Source organism: Rhincodon typus, chromosome 15 (genome assembly GCF_021869965.1).
Source record: "Rhincodon typus isolate 14 chromosome 15, sRhiTyp1.1, whole genome shotgun sequence".
Taxonomy (NCBI): Eukaryota; Metazoa; Chordata; class Chondrichthyes; order Orectolobiformes; family Rhincodontidae; genus Rhincodon; species Rhincodon typus.
Window position 1 is genome coordinate 46,174,078 of NC_063346.1, and position 18,114 is coordinate 46,192,191.

The window sequence follows — 18,114 nt, forward strand, 5'->3', positions numbered from 1 at the left end:
CAGACCCGAAACGTCAGCTTTCCTGCTCCTCTGATGCTGCTTGGCCTGCTGTGTTCATCCAGCTCTGCACCTTTGTTATGTCAGATTCTCCAGCATCAGCAGTTCCTACTGTCTCTGAATGAATTGTTGCTAGGCATTTGGCATTGTACTAATCTACATGATAAACTGTTGGCAATGAGCCCTAAATTTTAGCTGTTAAAATGTATTAGGAAGATTTTTTTTCAGTGTTGATGGCTTCAGTAATAGATACAGAAATAAAAACTGAAAATCAGAAACGACAATGGGACGTCCATCCTCTACTTCCTATTTCACAAATTCATACTTTCCTTTAGGACACTGATTATATCCATTAGCTACTTGAACACGCATGCACTTCTTTCATTACCTACATGTGCACAACATATGAAGGTAGATCAGTCATTGTAGCAACATCCCTATTGGGAGAATTAAGTGAAGTTTATTTAAATCTTGTTAGTATCTGCCACAATATAACAAAATGCCTTGCATTGTCAAAGAACTGATTTGAACTGAACAGGTTTGAAATAGGCCAGCTCTGTGCAGGTAGTTCATATTCATTTGATTCAAATTGTTTCAGTTCACAGGTGGCTTTAAATAGTTGTTCATTGGGACAGGTAAGTATGTGATGCCAATATCATCAGCTTCGTAACATGTCTTTTTTTGCTGTCAAATCAAGGGAGGAAGGAACTGCATTAAAATAGCACTTGCTGATTTCCTGGATTTTGTTTTTCTGTAAAGTTAGTTATCGTAGAGTGGTTGTTTTAAATGGCTAGTTCAGAACAGTCAGTTCTGAAGAAGAGTCAATGGACCAGAGATGTTAACTCTGCTTTCTCTGCACAGATGCTACCAGATCTGCTGAATTTTTGTTTCTGTTTTCCAGTATTAGCAGTTCTTTTTGTTTTATTTCTACTTTTATCACCCCAGAGTCTTCTGTAGCCCATAGTTCTGCAATATTTCGTTCAATTTTTTCAACATTATACTCCACCTGCCAAAACTTTGCCCATTCACTTAACCTACTGATATTCCTTTGTAGTTTCTGTATATTCTCTTCACAACTTACCTTCCTATCAATCTTTATGTTGTCATCAAATTTAGCACTATCTATTCAGTTCCTTCTTTGAAGTTATTGATATAGCTTGCAAATAGTTGAGGCTCCAGCACTAATCCCTGTTGCAGTGCACTCATTGCTTCTTGCCAGCCTGAAATGATCCATTTATATCTACTCACTGATTCCTGTTAGATAATCAATCCTTTTATCTATGTTAAAATGTCATATTTCCCTATACCATGAGCTCTTGTATCATGTTACTTTTGGTGCAGCAACTTTTTGAACTAGTGTCAGTGAAACATGGTAATATAGTTACAAGTCCAGCTGGTATGATGTGGTTTGGAGGGGAACTTGCAGGTGCTGGTGTTCCCATGCATCAGCTGCATTCCTCCTCCTTAGTAATGGAGGTCATGGTTATGGAAGGTACTATTGAAGGAACCTTGGTGAGTTGTGGAAGTACGTGTTGTGCATGGTACACACTGCTGCCACTGTGCATTTGTGTTGAAAGGATGTTGAAACTGGTGGATTTTGTGCTAGTCGTGCAGGCTGCTCTATTCATGATAGTGTTGAGCTTCTAATGTTGTTGGAGTTGCACCCATTCTGGCAACTGGGTATTCTGGCTCGTGCTCCTGATTTGTGCCTTACAGAGACAGGTAAGTTACTTGCTACAGAATTCCCAGCCTCTAACCTGCTGCTGTAGCCACAGTTTTTATATGGCTAGTTAAGTTTTTAGTTTCTGGCCTATAATATCTCCTAGGATGTTCACAATGGGGATTCAGTGAGAGCGATACCATTGAATGTCCAGGGAAGGTGGCCTTACTTTTATTATTCCATGTGGTGGATCCAGCAGTCACAGTTGATGTTAAAAAAATGCACTTAGTAATATAAAGCAATTATATTTTGTGTAAGTGGCTGGCTTTGTGGACAGCTGAGGACAATTTTAAATAGCTAACTGGAGTAAGTGATGATTTTGATTCAGTCCCAAACTTTCATAGAATCTCTCCAGTGTGGAAACAGGCCCTTCGGCCCAACAAGTCCACACCGACCCGTGGAGCATCCCACCCAGACCCATCCCCCTATAACCCACCTCATCTACACATCCCTGAACACTATGGGCAATTTAATATGGCCAATCCACCTAGCCTGCACACCTTTGGACTATGGGAGGAAACCGGAGTACCCAGAGGAAACCCACGCAGACACGAGGAGAATGTGCAAATTCCACACAGACCGTCACCCAGGGGTGGAATCGAACCCGGGTTCCTGGCGCTGAGAGACAGCAGTGCTGACCACTGAGCCACCTGTTTCTACTGTCTACTTCTGGTATTTTGAAAGCTAAATGAAGTTGAATTGCTTTGGGAATGAAGCAGTAACAATAAAAATTAGACCTGTTGTTTGGCACTGGTTCTTAGGTATTTCCAATGGGTTTTTCAACACATTTCTGTCTGCTAAGTATCGTTCCTTAATTCCTGGTCTAGTGATCTGTGAAAGAGAAAGCAGGTGTGTATAGCTTAGTTTCATTAAATGGTTTTAAAAAGGTACCAAAAAATATGAAAAACAAAATTTGAGTGTTTTCTATGTCTAGTGGCTGAAAGTAGATCAGTTTCTTTCTGATCGTACATCTGCGCTGTTACAGAACAATGCGAGGGTTTAGTATTCTGGACTCGATACCTTTCTCATTTAAATGCTATCCCTTGGCGAAGTGATTCATAAACGCAGCATCAGGTTGTGTACGTGCTTTTGGCATGAAGCTCTAGCTCACTACCACCTCTCTTACCCTCTACCTTGATTTTTGTTTTCAAATTGCTGATCCTGCTTCCAGTATTGGATTTACAGAGGTTTTCCACTGCTAAATAGCGGCATACAATTGTCTTTGGTCTCTGCCGGAGACTTTATGCCCTGACCACAAGTGAAGACAGCTAAGTGTTTCTGCAACAAACGGATCCAATCTAAGCTCTGTCATATTCAGCTGGTGGACAATTAAGCAACTCGCTGGAAGAGGAGACTCCACAAACATCCCCATCCTCCGTAATGGGGGATCTGTACACACCGTTGTTGCAAATGCTTCATCCTTATCTTTTGCTATCTTCAACCAGAAGTGTTGAATACATATCCACCTCTGCTTCCTCTGGAGGTCCCCAACATCACCAACACCAGTATTCAGCCAATTTGGTTCAATCTATGAGATATCAACAGACATCTTGGAGGCACTGGATACTTTAAAGACTATGGGCCCCGACAACATTCTGGTTATAGTGCTAAAGACTTGTGCTTTAGATTTTGCTGCACCTCTACCCGAGCTGTCCCTCTATAGCTATAACACCGGCATCCACTCGACAACATTGAAGCTTGCCCGGGTATGTCCTGTATGCGTTAAGCAGGACAAACCCAATCCAGACAATTACTGCCTCATCAGTTTACTTTCCATCATTAGTAGTTGTGGAACGTGTGATCAACAGTGCTATCAAGCAGCACTTGCTTACCAGTAACCTGCTTACTAATGTTCAGTTTGGATTCTGCTAGAACCACTCATCTCTTGTCCCCATTACAGCCTTGGTTCAAACATAAATAAAAGAATGGTATTCTAGAAGCAAAATGAGAGGGATGTCACTTGACAGCAAGACTGCAGTTGACTGAGTGTGACATCAAGGAGCCCTATCAAAACTAGAGTCAATGGGAATCTGGGAGAGAAAACTCCACTAGTCGGAATCATACCTGGCAGAAAGGGAGGATGGTTGTGGTTATAGGAGATCAGTCATCCCATCTCCCTGACATCCCTGCAGGAGTTCCTTGGGACAGTGTCCTCGGCCCAAATCTTCAGTTACTTCATCAATGACCTTCCCTCTGCAGAAGTGAGAATGTTGCCGTGATTGCGCGATGCTCAACAACATTCATGACAACTGATACTAAAGGAGTCTAAGTCTAACAAGAAAATCTAATCATCACCCCATGCTATTACCATCACTGACTCTTCCCCCAAAATTAACATCCTGGGGTTTACCGTAGATCAAAACTGAAGTGGACTAGTCCTATAAATACTGTGGCTACAAGAGCAGATCAGATGCTAGGAATCCTGCAGTGAGTAGTTTGCCACCTGATTCCACAAAACCTGTTCACCATCTCTAAAGCACATATCAGAAGTATGATGGAATGCTTTCCACTTGCCTGGATGAGTGCAGCTTCAGCAATGCAAGCTTGATACATCCAAGACAAGGTAGTCCACTTGATTGGTACCACATCCACAAGTGATTGGCATAACCTTCACTCTTCCAATTTACAATGCCCAGTAGCAACAGTGTAAACCAACAACTAGATGCTGCGCAGAAGTTCACCAGGGTTCTTTAGCACCTTCCAAAGTCACAACCACAACCACTTAGAAGGACTAGGACAGCAAATACATGAGAATGCCACCACCTAAAGGTCCCTCTTCAAATCACTCATCGCCCTGACTTGGAAATATATCACCTTTCATTCAACCTTGATAGGCAAAAGTCCTGGAACTTCTTTCCGAAAGCTGTTATGGGTCTCCTAAACCAAATGGGCTGCAGCGGTTCAAGAAGGCAGCTCACAACCACCTTGATGACCAGTGGGAAAGGATAACAAATGCTGGCCCAGTGAGCAATGACCACATCCCATGAATAAATGGCTAACCTGCAGGAACTTGCACTCACCAGGCTGAAGTTAAAATTCAAAATGGTGAGGTACTCGATCATTAGGTACCGTTTTCACACTATGTACTACTACCTGTGTTAAGTTTCACATAAAGTTCTTGTCTTTGTAATACCAGCAGTTGGTTAGGGTAGTATTAAGGGAACTGAGGTTTTGGTCCACTTCTCACTTCTAACTACTGATCAGTTGTAATCCAGGACATCAGTTGACAGTTCAAGTTGTAGCTAATACTCTCCAGCATTTGCTGTTTTAGTTTTTGGATGGAAAATACAGATCTTTGAACTTTGGTTGAATTGTAATTGTCTTTGCACCAAAAGTCTCTAGTGGCTAGATGTATTGTTTTGAATGCTAGATACAAAGTCTTTAGTTTCTTTTTACTTTGTTTTTGTAAATTGTAGTGATATCTGTTGGTTGACTCTTCAATTTGTACTTCCTATCCCTTCCTGAGGCTCCATTTTTCATTTCCAATATTGGCAGCCAGTCATTTCATCATAGGAGGCTTCAGAGCCACATATAGATCTTTCCGATGCCAACATGTGTCCAACTGTTTTTTTGTTGATCAAATAGGAACCTTGGCCTCTTCCCTCTCCCTCTTCCTCTCCCTCTCGCTCTCTCGCTCTCTCGTTCTCTCTCCCTGACGGCACACCTTTGCTGTACTAGCCCAATGGAACCACTACACCACCCTGGCTGATATTAATTGCTCTGATGCAGATTGTGTATCAGACCTGGTGCTCCATGTCCGTGGCCCTTTGCTCAATGAACCATTGGAAAGCGTTCAAGTCTTCTCAAGTCAACAGTGTTTGAGCAAGATCAACAAATTGGTCAGCTTACATTAAAAGCATGCCTTTTTTATGTTCTTGATATTTCATTTTGGATGAAGAATAGATCTAGTTAAGAAACCAGAAGTTTTGTTTGGGCTGAGATGATTTCTAGATGCAAATTTTGATGATAACCCTGTTAAAACTGGTGTAGACACCATTTTAATTTGGACAATTAGATGCATGCACTCAGTGAATTAAACATGTATTCAAGTGGATAAAGCTCAGTGGATGTATGTAGCTTTAAGAAGCTAGTTTAGACAAGCAACTTACACTCATTTTAACAACTTGCTCCATTTCTTTTAAGTCGATGAATTGAGTCCAAATTAACTGTGGTTAATTTATGGACTAGCTTTCCAAACGTGTTTTAGGCACCAATCCTTTTGATCCAGCATTGCTGACTTTACCATGTCAATCCCTCATAACACAATGATTTAAATTTTTTATTAAAATTTCCGATCACCATTTTATTCCCAGCTTAATACAGTTCTTTGGTTATTTCCCAAACAGTTTACGGTTTTGGCTTCTGTTTATTGATTTAATTCCAAATATCATTGTTGCTTTGTTCAAACCATTTAGATTGCTAGTAGAGCATTTTCATGAACATTTTGAACAAATCAAACTGTGCCCCACAAGATTTCACCTGTTTTTACAAAACTCTGATCGTTTCTTCAGACTTGCGCTATATTTTTCTTTACCTTGATAACCATTGCCAAACTGTTACAGCACACTGATTTTTACACTCTCACCCGAGTCTCCTTCCTGCTGCATCTTATTATCCCCCTCTCTATATAATCATTGAAACTATTTTTAGCATCAAAATGCTTGATTTGCATTTCTTAGTGTAAAGTGCTATTTCCATTCATCTGCCTAGTTGACAAGTGCTTCAATGTATTTGTGACACGAATATCTTAAAGTATAGACACTTTAATAACCCTGCTGCTTAAAGATATTGCTCCTGATCTGGTCTCTGGGGAAACCATTAGTTACAGCTTCTTTTGTAGCAACTGTAACTTCCTGTTTTTTGAACAACGAATGATGGGGCGGCACGGTGGCACAGTGGTTAGCACTGCTGCCTCACAGCGCCAGGGACCTGGGTTTGAATCCAGCCTTGGGTGACTGTCTGTGCGGAGTTAGCACATGCTCCCCGTGTCTGCATGGGTTTCCTCGGGGTGCTCCGGTTTCCTCCCACTGTCCAAAGATATGCAGGCAAGGTGGATTGGCCATGCTAAGTTGCCCGTAGTGTTCAGGGGTGTGTGGGTTATAGGGGGATGGGTCTGGGTGGGATGCTCCAAGGGTCGGTGTGGACTTGTTGGGCCGAAGGGCCTGTTTCCACACTGTCGGGATTCTATGATTCTATGAAAAATCTCATTTAAGACCCTGTATGAAATCAATTTTTCTAAATAACCTTGCTGAAAACTTTCTAAATGTGCACTTGTGATATATGTTAACAAAAATGTGAATTGTAAGTCTGCATTCTAGATCTCTTTTTCTTTTTGTAATCAAACTCCCCTGTTTCATTTAAGCATTGAATGAAATGTCTACGCTATACTTTTACTCAATGTAACTGTGAAACGATGCTCAGCAGTTCTTTCTCAAGTTGGACCATGACTATGACTTCTAATCATGTGTTTTGAGCAGTGGAACAACAGAGTCAAGTATTTTATAAACCTTGTGAGAGCACATTAAGTTTAATTAAGATTATTTAAGAAATGTATTGCCTTAATTCCCTTCAGTTTTGTTGGCACCAGTATAGTAAATGAACCTAGTGATGACGCAAGTGGCAGCAAACTTACTTGACATAATCTGCCATTTATGATTGATTTTTGAGTTGGTGTGTTTTCTTTCTCCTGTTTAACAATCTGTATTTTTAAATAATAAACACAGCAGTTACCACATCCTGTGGCCTCTGTAGATAAGGAAAACTCAGGATTCGCTAGTGATTTATTCAGTGTGGTTGTCTTTCTTTTTGCTCTCCTGGGGGAAAAAAAAACTGATTCTTTCACAGGTATGATTCCAGAAGAGTCAGTAACTCTTGGGTACCTTCTAAGCAGTCGCGTTTAATTTTTGAACCTGGATGTTGAGCACCATCAGGCTTGTTTTATTATTTATTCATGTGTGGGATATCAGCATCACTGATCAAGCCAGCATTTATTGCTGGCCCCAGCTGCCCTTGAAAGAAAGTGTGGTGAGCTGTCTTCTTGAATTTCTGTAGTAGGTGGATCCACAATGCCATTAGAGAGGGAGTTCCGGGATTTTAACGCAGTGATAATGAAGGAACAGCCATATGTTTCTAGGGCAGGATGGTGAACGGCTTGGAGGGGAACTTGCAGATGCTGGTGTTCCCATGTATCTGCTGCCCCTGTCCTTCTAAATGGTAGCTTGTTCAAACCATTTAGATTGCCTGCAGAGCTTTATCATGATTGTTTTGAACAAATCATCAAAATGTGCCCCACCAAGATTTCGAAGGTGCTGTCTAAGGATCTCTGGCGCATTACTGCAGTGCATCTTGATGAAGAAATATGTTGTCTATTAGTATTAATCAGCCAAATATTAACATTCCCATTAAGGGTCACATTACAGGATAGGGATGAGGTGTAGGAACGCTGGCTAATATTTTACAGCCAAACATGGGAATTGCATGTTTATTGAACAAACCTAAGTGTTGCTTTGAATGATACTAACCTGCTCAGCAATGACCAGAATTTTCAATCTTCCAACTTCTATTGTAGCAGGGATACTATAACCTATAAGCCATCAAAAAGCCAAGTTCACTTCACTTAAAACTATCGCTCTTCCTATTTTTAAGTTTATTAATTTTATCTTTTCCTAATATTCCCAATATTCACATTTACATTGAGTTTGAAAATTAGGAGTCCAGGTAAGACCATCATGCAGTTCTCTTGTTTCAGCTGCTCAAGGTTTGGTGTTATCCTTGCAGTCCATTTACAATGTAGGTTTATACCATGAAAATGATATGATGACACCAGTATCAAGCATCTATCACAAACCTACTGAACTTTCAATGTGCCTATGAGTGATGAGATCCAGTGAGGCTTGTTGTCTCTTTCAAGGTATTTCACAGAGGTACTTGTAAATTATTCTGAGTGGTGCCATTTGTCCATATCAGGCTTGTCAACAGGCCAGAAAGTGACCTGCCATAGGCTCTTATCTAACCCACAAGCAAGTTATTGTGGAAGCTGCTGTTACAAAATATTTACCAATTAGAAGCCAGTTGCCACCTGCAGTTTTTGCTGAACCTTCATTCAGCCTCAGGCTTGACATGGGGAATGATGGTGAGAGTGCATGCGACAGGACTTTTTTTCAGTGGGTGAAGGGATGAGGCTTGGAATCAGCTAAGCGACCAGTGGAAGACAGAACTTATTCCTTTATGTACATGTTCCAGCCCCTGAAGGACTGTGGGCAAGATGGCAGAGCAGGCCACCTAAGCCTGTTGAGAGTGACGGAGTAAAACACACAGCTTCCATTTCCCTCATCCACTAAATCTAACCACAAAGCAAGCTGAGGAAGAGGAAAACCCAGGCTAAAATTCAACATGCTTCCAATCCTCAGTTTTGGTATGAATTCTGCCAGGGCCACCTCTGTGTGCCACTAGAGGCAAACACAAAATCAGTATTAGTTAAATCTGACTTGTCTGGGGCTTAAACCTAACCCCCATTCCTGGTAATAAGAACTTGGGTGCCTAGTCTGTCAGTCCCTGCTTCACAACCAAGGTGACAAATAAAAAGTTTTATTGGTTAGCTCTGCTACTTAACACTTTTTCTTTAAATTTATTTTTACTTACTTAAATTACCAATTTATTGTTTTGGATGACAACTTTTAAGTCATGTTTACTGTTCTGCTGAGCTTTATCTTTCTGAATTCTGCTTCTCAGCCCAGCCATCCCTCAAAAGAATGAAATATGCACCCACCCTTATTGGATAGCTGCTCTATTCTCTGTTAATATTGGCAATCGTACTGCTTTTTGACACAATGTTTAGAAATGAAGGAGTTGAGAGAAGTAAAAACCGAAAGAACTGCGGATGCTGTAAATCAGGAACAAAAACAAAGTTGCTGGAAAAGCTCAGCAGGTCTGGCAGCAACTGTGAAGGGAAAAACAGAGTTAACGTTTCGGGTCCGTTGACCCTTCCTCAGAACTGAGGGTCACTGGACCTGAAACGTTAACTCTATTTTTTCCTTCACGGATGCTGCCAGACCTGCTGAATTGAGAGAAGTGATGTTTTATTGTCTTGGTAATGAAGGTGCAATTCATCTGAAACCATTCTCCAGATGGATGAGATCTATGTACACTGAATGGGGTTTTGAATTTGGAAATGGTATTGTGGCTTCTATTATTATCTATTCAGTTTCTTAACCAAAACTATGTGTGTTTTCCTTCCCCCACCCTTTTATTTTACATGGCTTTTGGTTCATTGAATAAATTTTTAATGTGTCGCTGGGATGTACTGATGTATAAGGGTAACATCTGCTTGAGAAGTTATCAAAACAAGCACATAATGTGCTGCAGCAGTGACATTGGCTGCATGGGTCTTTACACAACCGGTGTGAGAAGGAGAAGGAATTTTGTCCAGCCTGGACTTGCAAAAATTTATGCCTAGTTTATGTATAGGCCTGTATTGGGTTTTGGGATAATTTGTTTCTGGCTTTCGCCTTTGGAAGGATAAAAAGTACTGAGCTTTAACCTGACCTAAGCCTGTGTCTATGTATGTTTATTTCCAGTAGGATAAAAGCAAGGCCTAGATGAGTTTTTTTGCCTGTTATTTTTTTCTAAGTTTTGAGATTCCAATGCCAAACCTAGTTCTCTATCCCTCATCCGGGGGGGAAACCATGTTTCAGAATCTACCCTGGCATGCTCTTTCAGAATCTTAAAGAAAAAGAAAGACTTGTATTTATGAAGTGTCTTTCTTAACAACAAGCTGTCTCAAAGTGTTTTATAACTATTGGAGTGCTTTTGAAATGTGGTTACTGTTGTAATGTAGATCCCGTGTTGCAATTTGAAAGAACAGGAGTTCTCCACAGAATTCTAGTCAGTTTTTTTCTAGTCAATTTTTTCTATTATTCATTCCTGAACAAGATCAATAAACGGATCATCTGATAACTATCATACTGCTGTTCATGGGACTGTGTTGTACACAAATTGCATATACTTCATTAGAACACTGACTGCAATTCAAAATAATTTAATGAAACTGACTCTCATACAAGGCTTTTTTGCCTAATAAAACTGTATGGGTCCAATGATAAAATCAGCAATGCCATTTTTGTTCAAGTCAACCAAATAACTACTAGCAATAACACTCTGTAGTATGAGGATATAATTAATGCACAGCTCTGATTTTGGGTACAGTTTACCTGTTTACAAGTTATTCGTTGGGACCACTAATGTAGCAGCATGTAAGTGCAGTGTATTGCTACATTTTCAGGACACCTTCCTTTACTCAGAAGTGACTCGCAGCAAATTACTCTTCTTAGCACTGTTTTGAAAAGCATCTTTTGCATTGATACTAAAATAGATAACCAAGAAATGTCTGTGTCCTTCAAGTCTCTTTCACCATTTTTTGAAATCTTAGCAAATCTGTATTTCAGCTCTGTTTACCTACCTTTATTCAAAAGATGCTCTTAACACTAACAAAAATCTATTGATGTCTGTCTTATTGGAGAGTTTGAAATTTCCACAACCCTTGATGTGAAAAATTGCTCCCTGATTTCATCCTATCTGACCTACTCTATTTTTAAAATTGTTTCATTGTTATTTCTGGACTCCAGCATGAAAGAAGCTAGTCTCCCACTGCTTCTACTTCTTAGGCAGCCCCTCGGGACTGAGAGTAACTTTCTTTTGCTTGTGTGTTGTGGGTCCTAAGTTGACTAAGTAGTCCAACATTGGATCCACACACTCAGTCACAGGTGGGGCAGGTGGTGTTTGATAAGCTGAATGGATGGGATGTTTGAATTTTCACTTGCTTCTTCCACTATTTGCGTTTGGTCTTTTGGAGATGCTCACAATATTTGCCATCTTCTTGGATACAGCTTGGGATGGTCTTCAGTATGAAATCGCCATGAGACAGGCATATTGCATGCTTTCAGGAGGGCTTTGAGGCTTCGTTGAAGCATTTCCTCTGCCCTCCTGGTAATTGGTTGTTGTGATGAAACTTTTGAGTAGGGAGGTTGACTAGCCATAACTAGTGCCTCTGCTAGCATGTTGGCCAGAGAGAGGACTCTGATATTGAAGTGCTTCTTCTGCCACTGAATATGCAGGAGTTTGTGGAGGCATCACTAGTGATATTTCTCCAAGAATTTGAGATCCCTGTTATACATTGCCTGTATCTCTGCATACAAAATGGCTAGTAACATTATGTCCTTATAGACCATGAGCTTGGTACCAGGTTTGAGGTCTTTGTTCATTCTTTCATAAGCCTCTGTGAATTCATCAGTGTTGGTTTGGAGATCAACCTCTAAGTGTACACATTGGCAAGCATCATCTGTATACTGCAACTCGATGACAGAAATTGGAATGATACTAGTTCTGGATTGAAGGTGACATTGGTTAAGCAGTTTCTAGTCCATCCTTTAGAGTAAATCCATTGTTGGGAGCTTCATGTAAGTTGGGTGGAGTGTTGCAACAAGCTACATTAAAAATATCAATGGTGCAATGCAACAGCTTTACTTGACCCCAGTTTACACTCTTGTTGGGTCTATGGTGCGTGCATTGCTGAGGATCACTGTTGTATGTCATCATGCAGCAGGCATAGGGTGTCGCTAATTTCTGTGGGCAGCCAAATTTGAGGAGGATGCTCCATGATCCCTTTTGGTTGACAGAATCAAAGATGGTGACTGCTAATCTCTGCATTTTTCTTGGACTAGTCTTGCTGTGCAGATCATGTACACTGCACCTCTTAATGAACAAAATTTGCTTTATCACTGCAGTAGGAGTTCTTCAGCTGCAAGGGGGAATTCTTCCATGACCTTCTGCATGAAGGACAGCTGAGAAACCCCTCTAGTTAGCACAGTCTGTCTTGTCTTGTCTTGTTTCTTGAAGATGGTCATAATTACAATATCTCTCAGATTTGGTCACATACCCTCCTGCTTTTAGATGCACAGGATAAGATCATGTAATTGTGTTAAATGTGCTTCTCTGCAAAATATTTTAATATTTTGGTGGGGATTCCATGCTAGGGGTCTTTATTGGTTACAAAAACAAAGTTGCTGGAAAAGCCCAGCAGGTCAGGCAGCATCTGTGAAGGGAAAAAACAGTTAACGTTTCGGGTCCGTTGACCCTTCCTCAGAGTTCTGAGACCTGAAACATTAACTCTGTTTTTTCCTTCACAGATGCTGCCAGACCTGCTGAGCTTTTCCAGAATCTTTTTGTTTTTGTTCCTGATTTACAGCATCCGCAGTTCTTTCGGCCTTTGTTTTGTTCTCAGGTGGGCATATCAACCTCCATGTGGACTGGAGTGGAATGAATTTTGGGACCTGGAGCATCAAGACTCTAAAAGCACAACTCCATCAGATGATGGAACTAAATTTTGCACTGCTATTATCGTGTGGAAACACTGGTACCATGACATCAAGATTGCTGCCCTAAGTGAGACACAGCAGGAGAAGAACAGCTGAAAGAACAAGATGGTGACTACATGTTCTTCTGAAATGGTAGATCTGCAGAAGACTGCCCACTCCATTTTAAAAAAAAAAAAAACGAGTTGACTATGTCAGCAATTCCCCTCATTGGGTAAATGAACATCTCAAGACTCTTTGGCACACTCTAACCCAGAAACAGTACATTAGTGTTGTCAGTGCACACACTCCCAACCCTAGAAATAATAGAAAAGGCCAAAGAGATATTCTATTCCAGCCTTGATTGTTTGACTCATGTGCCAAAGGGAGACAACCTGGTGATTTCAGAGCCAAATTTGGGAGAGCGACAAACTGCTGGAAAAGACTGATTGGCAAGGAAGGCCTCAGGAAAACAAATATCAATGAACTCCTTTGAAATGCCTAAAACACGGTCTGGTCATATTAGACACGCGAAAGAGACACATGGAAGATCTCGCTCTCCTTGCTGTAGACATTGGCATTTACTTGACTGTGTTATCACCTGTGCAAGGAGCTACAAACATGTTCACATCACCAACACCATTGCAGAAGCTGTCTACAGTTTATTCAATTATCACTTATTTCAGGCTGCTATCTTCATGTGCTAGTCTCTGTCCATTTGTCCTATAGAAACCCTTTCATCATTCTAAATGCCGCGCCAGCATGAAGTGTTTTGTAGATGTCAAATATCAGTAATACAAGTTTATAGGAAGTTTTTTGGGACATGAAAAGATAAATTGGTATTTTGTTAGAAATTTGTTAAACAGATAATGTTGTCCAATTGATCGTGTCACAACAGTTAATTTGTAAGTATGCATGCATACCTATACATGATTATTGCAACAAAATAGCAAGTTACCTCTGGATTTTTTTAGGAAAAAGCTCTTTAACAAGGTTTATAAGTATTTAGTACGCTGGAATTATTTGCAAATCAAAGTTGTGGAGTTTTTATGCCTAATAAATTTACGCACTTTCTGATTTAAAAACGTTTGTAATCACTGTCAATTTATTTCGTTCTGGGGTCGTTCAAATTTCATTAGCCACTTGTAAGGTGTATGTGTGTGTGCACGCGCGATGACATTGTTCCCCGGATCACCGATGTATGGACGTGATCTATCGCCCTCTATGTTTCCACAAAAGTGAACTGGAGGGCAGCATTCAAATAATGTCTCCTGTGTTGAAGAGTAGATGCGGCATGGGTCAGGATAGCAATGTTTCATCACTGAGGGGTGATGCTGTATTCCAGCGTAGACACACAGGAGGCTGGAAGAACATAGCAAGCCAGGCAGCATCTGGAGGAAAGGAACAGTCAATGTTTTGGGTATAACCCTTCTTCAGGACACCAGGAAAGAGGAGCTTTGTGGAACAGATGGTTAGAAGTTGAAGACTGTACCATTGCTTGCAAATAGCTTGAAATTAATAGTTCCTGGAAATGTATTCTGATTTATTCCCTGGGTTATTTATGTGTGTAGCACTGTTCATTTTAAATGTGTGGTGGTATATACCTGCAATGGGAGCAATTATTTAATTGCGATAGATGCCCTGGCCCGTGAAATAGAACACTTGAGGTCTGATTGGAAAATTTTAAAGCTTAGGGTTGAGTTCGCACAAGCAATATCATCGCAACATGGGCCAGTTGATTGGACCAGCAAAGAAGATTGGATACAAGTCTGTTATTCTACCTTGGTTGCACCTGGAGAGGGTTTGAAATCATATACAAACGTTTTTGTTGGCAAATATTATAACGTGTGAGATACTGGCTATGTACCGGACAAGATTTTGCCTCTACAACAAAGCTATCTCTTAGTGTGCAAATAGTCATTTGATAGTATAGAACACGTACAGTGCTGAAAAAAGACACACATTTTGTCAAAAGTATTCCTTTTGCATTCGTCAGTAGATTTGTGAGAAATACCGAAGGGAAAAGAAAAATGGCATTTGTACTGAATAAGAGGAGAATGCTGATTGGATGGCAAATGAGATTCTGATTGGTATTGGTGTTACTGTGGAGAATGCACTAGTTAGTGATAACTGACAGTTAACTCCAAGGCTTTGTTTAAATTTTAAGCCAAGCAAGTTGATTCTGGTTAGTCAAGATATTGCCCTGAGAAATGAATAGCTGTCACCTCTTTGTTGAGTTGAGACAGGCACAGTCTGATTACATGTTTTTCTACCTGCAAAGAACAGGGCCCTCTTTGGATAGTTCTCCTATAATGTGTGTTTTGTTAATGTGAATTGGCTGTAACGCGATTGATGAACAGTGGACGCTGTTTGAATAACGCGAACTTTCTTTTGTACAGGTATAGCGATTTCCCTATATCATGATTTTCTATGATGGTTTTCTATAGCGTGAGGTCACGCAAGAATGCAACTATCATGTTAAAGGAGAATTGCCTGCATATGGAAATGTATAATGATCTACACACACGAACACCTCACTTTTGACCCACTGACAATGTCAAATAGGTTTAAATGCACTTCCTCACATACTCAGGATTATTTAACGATATTGTCCAATCGCAGTATCATATCTAATGTTTAGTTCAGTTAGTATCTTCTTTGTTGTGAACAGCTGAACGGATATGCTGTTTGACATGATCTGCCAGCATTTGGAACATATAGCCTATATTCCCAGCAACATGTTAGCACTGAAGTTCATATACCATATCGTTAATTTGCGTGATAAGTAGAATGTTTTACTGGCTTGACGGCCATATCTTCGTAATATGGGAGCATATCTGTTAACTAAGGGTAAATGGGTTGAAATTGTACTCTCACTAGGCCAAGCGGCAGTGACCATTATTCTAGTTTACCTGAACACTTGTTAACTAAGGGCTAATGGGTTGAAATTGTAATCTTATTAACCGCATCCTGTTTGCTCAGTTCTCTGTAAATCTTGTTACTATTTTGTGACTCTGTGTCATGTGCCCATCAACTGATCCAACTACCAAACGGAACGATTTGCATTTATCCAGATTTGTATAAATACTGCGTGTGTATTATAACGTTTTGCTGTTCTCAGATTGACAGTTAGGGTATCAACACCTTGCTGTCAGTAGGAAAACCAGCCCTTGTACAAGTAAAAGATACTGTTTGATTTACAAGAATGTGTCTCTGTGGTCCTCGAAGAACCCAGTTGTATAATCTTCGACAGTAGTAATGGTTGATGTTCGTCATTGCATAGGAGCTACATGAAATGGCTAGCTTCACCTTTTGCTCAAACCTTTGACATGCCTTATCCTTGTAGGGTAATCTGAGGAGAATGGGGACTGTTTTGAATCACCACTGTTTGTGGTCATGGTGGTCATGAATAAAGTTGTGTTAGGAATACCAAGAAATGGACCCAGCAATGATACAGGAACAGTGGTATACATCAGGTGAGGATGTGAGAGACTTGGAGGGGCAGTTGAGGGTGACAATGTGAAATTGCTGTTTTTGTCAGTCTTACAGGCACAGAACAAGAAAATGCTGTTACAGTTGTGGTGTAATAAATACTGTAGCTATGGAGTTCTGATGAGGGAAGGTTATATATTGAACAGTGTGGCAAGAATGCTGATAAAATGAGAAACTTTATCCAAGGTTTTAGTTGTTGTTGCTTCATTTGTGCTCTTCCAGGTGAGAGAAAAGTCGATAGTGGATAAACTTTTATTATCTTGAAAGTCAGCCTTTCGTTGCAGAATACCTCTTCTTGAAGTTATGTTGGTCATTAGTAAGAAGAGGAAAAGATTTGCTCTTGTGTAATTGTATAGTGAAGGAGGAAGCATGGAAAGACAAAGCAGGAACTGTAGCTGATATTCTAGCATGGCCTTCACTTCAAATATGTGAAATGTTAACAGAAATCTTCATGTGATTTGGATTATGACACTTTCCAGACTTGCCACTTGCTGCAGTTTGTGAAAAACAACTTGAACGGATTATTTTATCCTTATTCAAAACCATGCTGAAATTGTAGGCTCCGTATCCTATTCTGAACAAGTTGACATTCTCCTCGTAGTTGAATTCTTTTAAGTCTGGTGAAAAAGGGAGTAAATACTCGAAGCGCAGAAGCTACGAAACTGCTGTAATCTCATCTTCTTAGGCAAAGGTAATACATAACAGAAAAATCGGCAAAATAAAAAGTAATTTAAAGAAAACAAAAAAAACGTCGGTCCAAGTTTTTCTTGTTAGTCGTTCAGAAAAGTAATGTTTTCATTGCACAAGTTTCAATTTTTGAAGTCCAGTCCCGTATGGGACTCCTGTAAAAATAATGTGCTATTTGTCTAGCAAATATTAGACCATTTAATGTGGTAGAATTATTAGTGTTTAAACCATCCAGCAATGTAAGGCAAGGAGGAGATGCCTTGCAGGAATAGTAATTTGCTAATAACATCTCATGAACTTTAAGAAAACTATCCCTTTGGGGCACTAAATACAAATTATACTGTAAAAGAAAAACTGGGGCTAAATAACATAAGGACCCTTTAAAGGGAGCTATCTATATTCCTGATATGTCTCATAACAGAATCAATTAGGCAAAGTTGGCAAGCTTTTCTTTGACTAATTAATTGACACACTTTGAGAAAGTAATGTTCTTTGAATAAAGGGGAGCCACTGAATGTATTGTACTTGGATTCCAAAAGGCATTTTAAAAGGTACCTCATCAAGGTTACTGGAGAAAATAAAAAGCTTGTACTGTAGGTGGGAACATGGTGAAATGAATAGAAAATTAGTTTGCTAATGGGAAACAGTAGGAATAAATGGGTAATGGTTGGCATGAAGTGACAAGTGGTGAGCGACAGGAATCCTTCCTGATCCTCGACTTTTTACAATTTTAAACAAATGGGCCTAAATGAAGGGACCAAATGGCTTGGTCATAGAAGACAGAGGGCAGCGGAGGAAGGGTGATTTCAGAATGGAGATCACTAACTAGTGGTAACAAGGTGTAGAGCTGGATGAACACAGCAGGCCAAG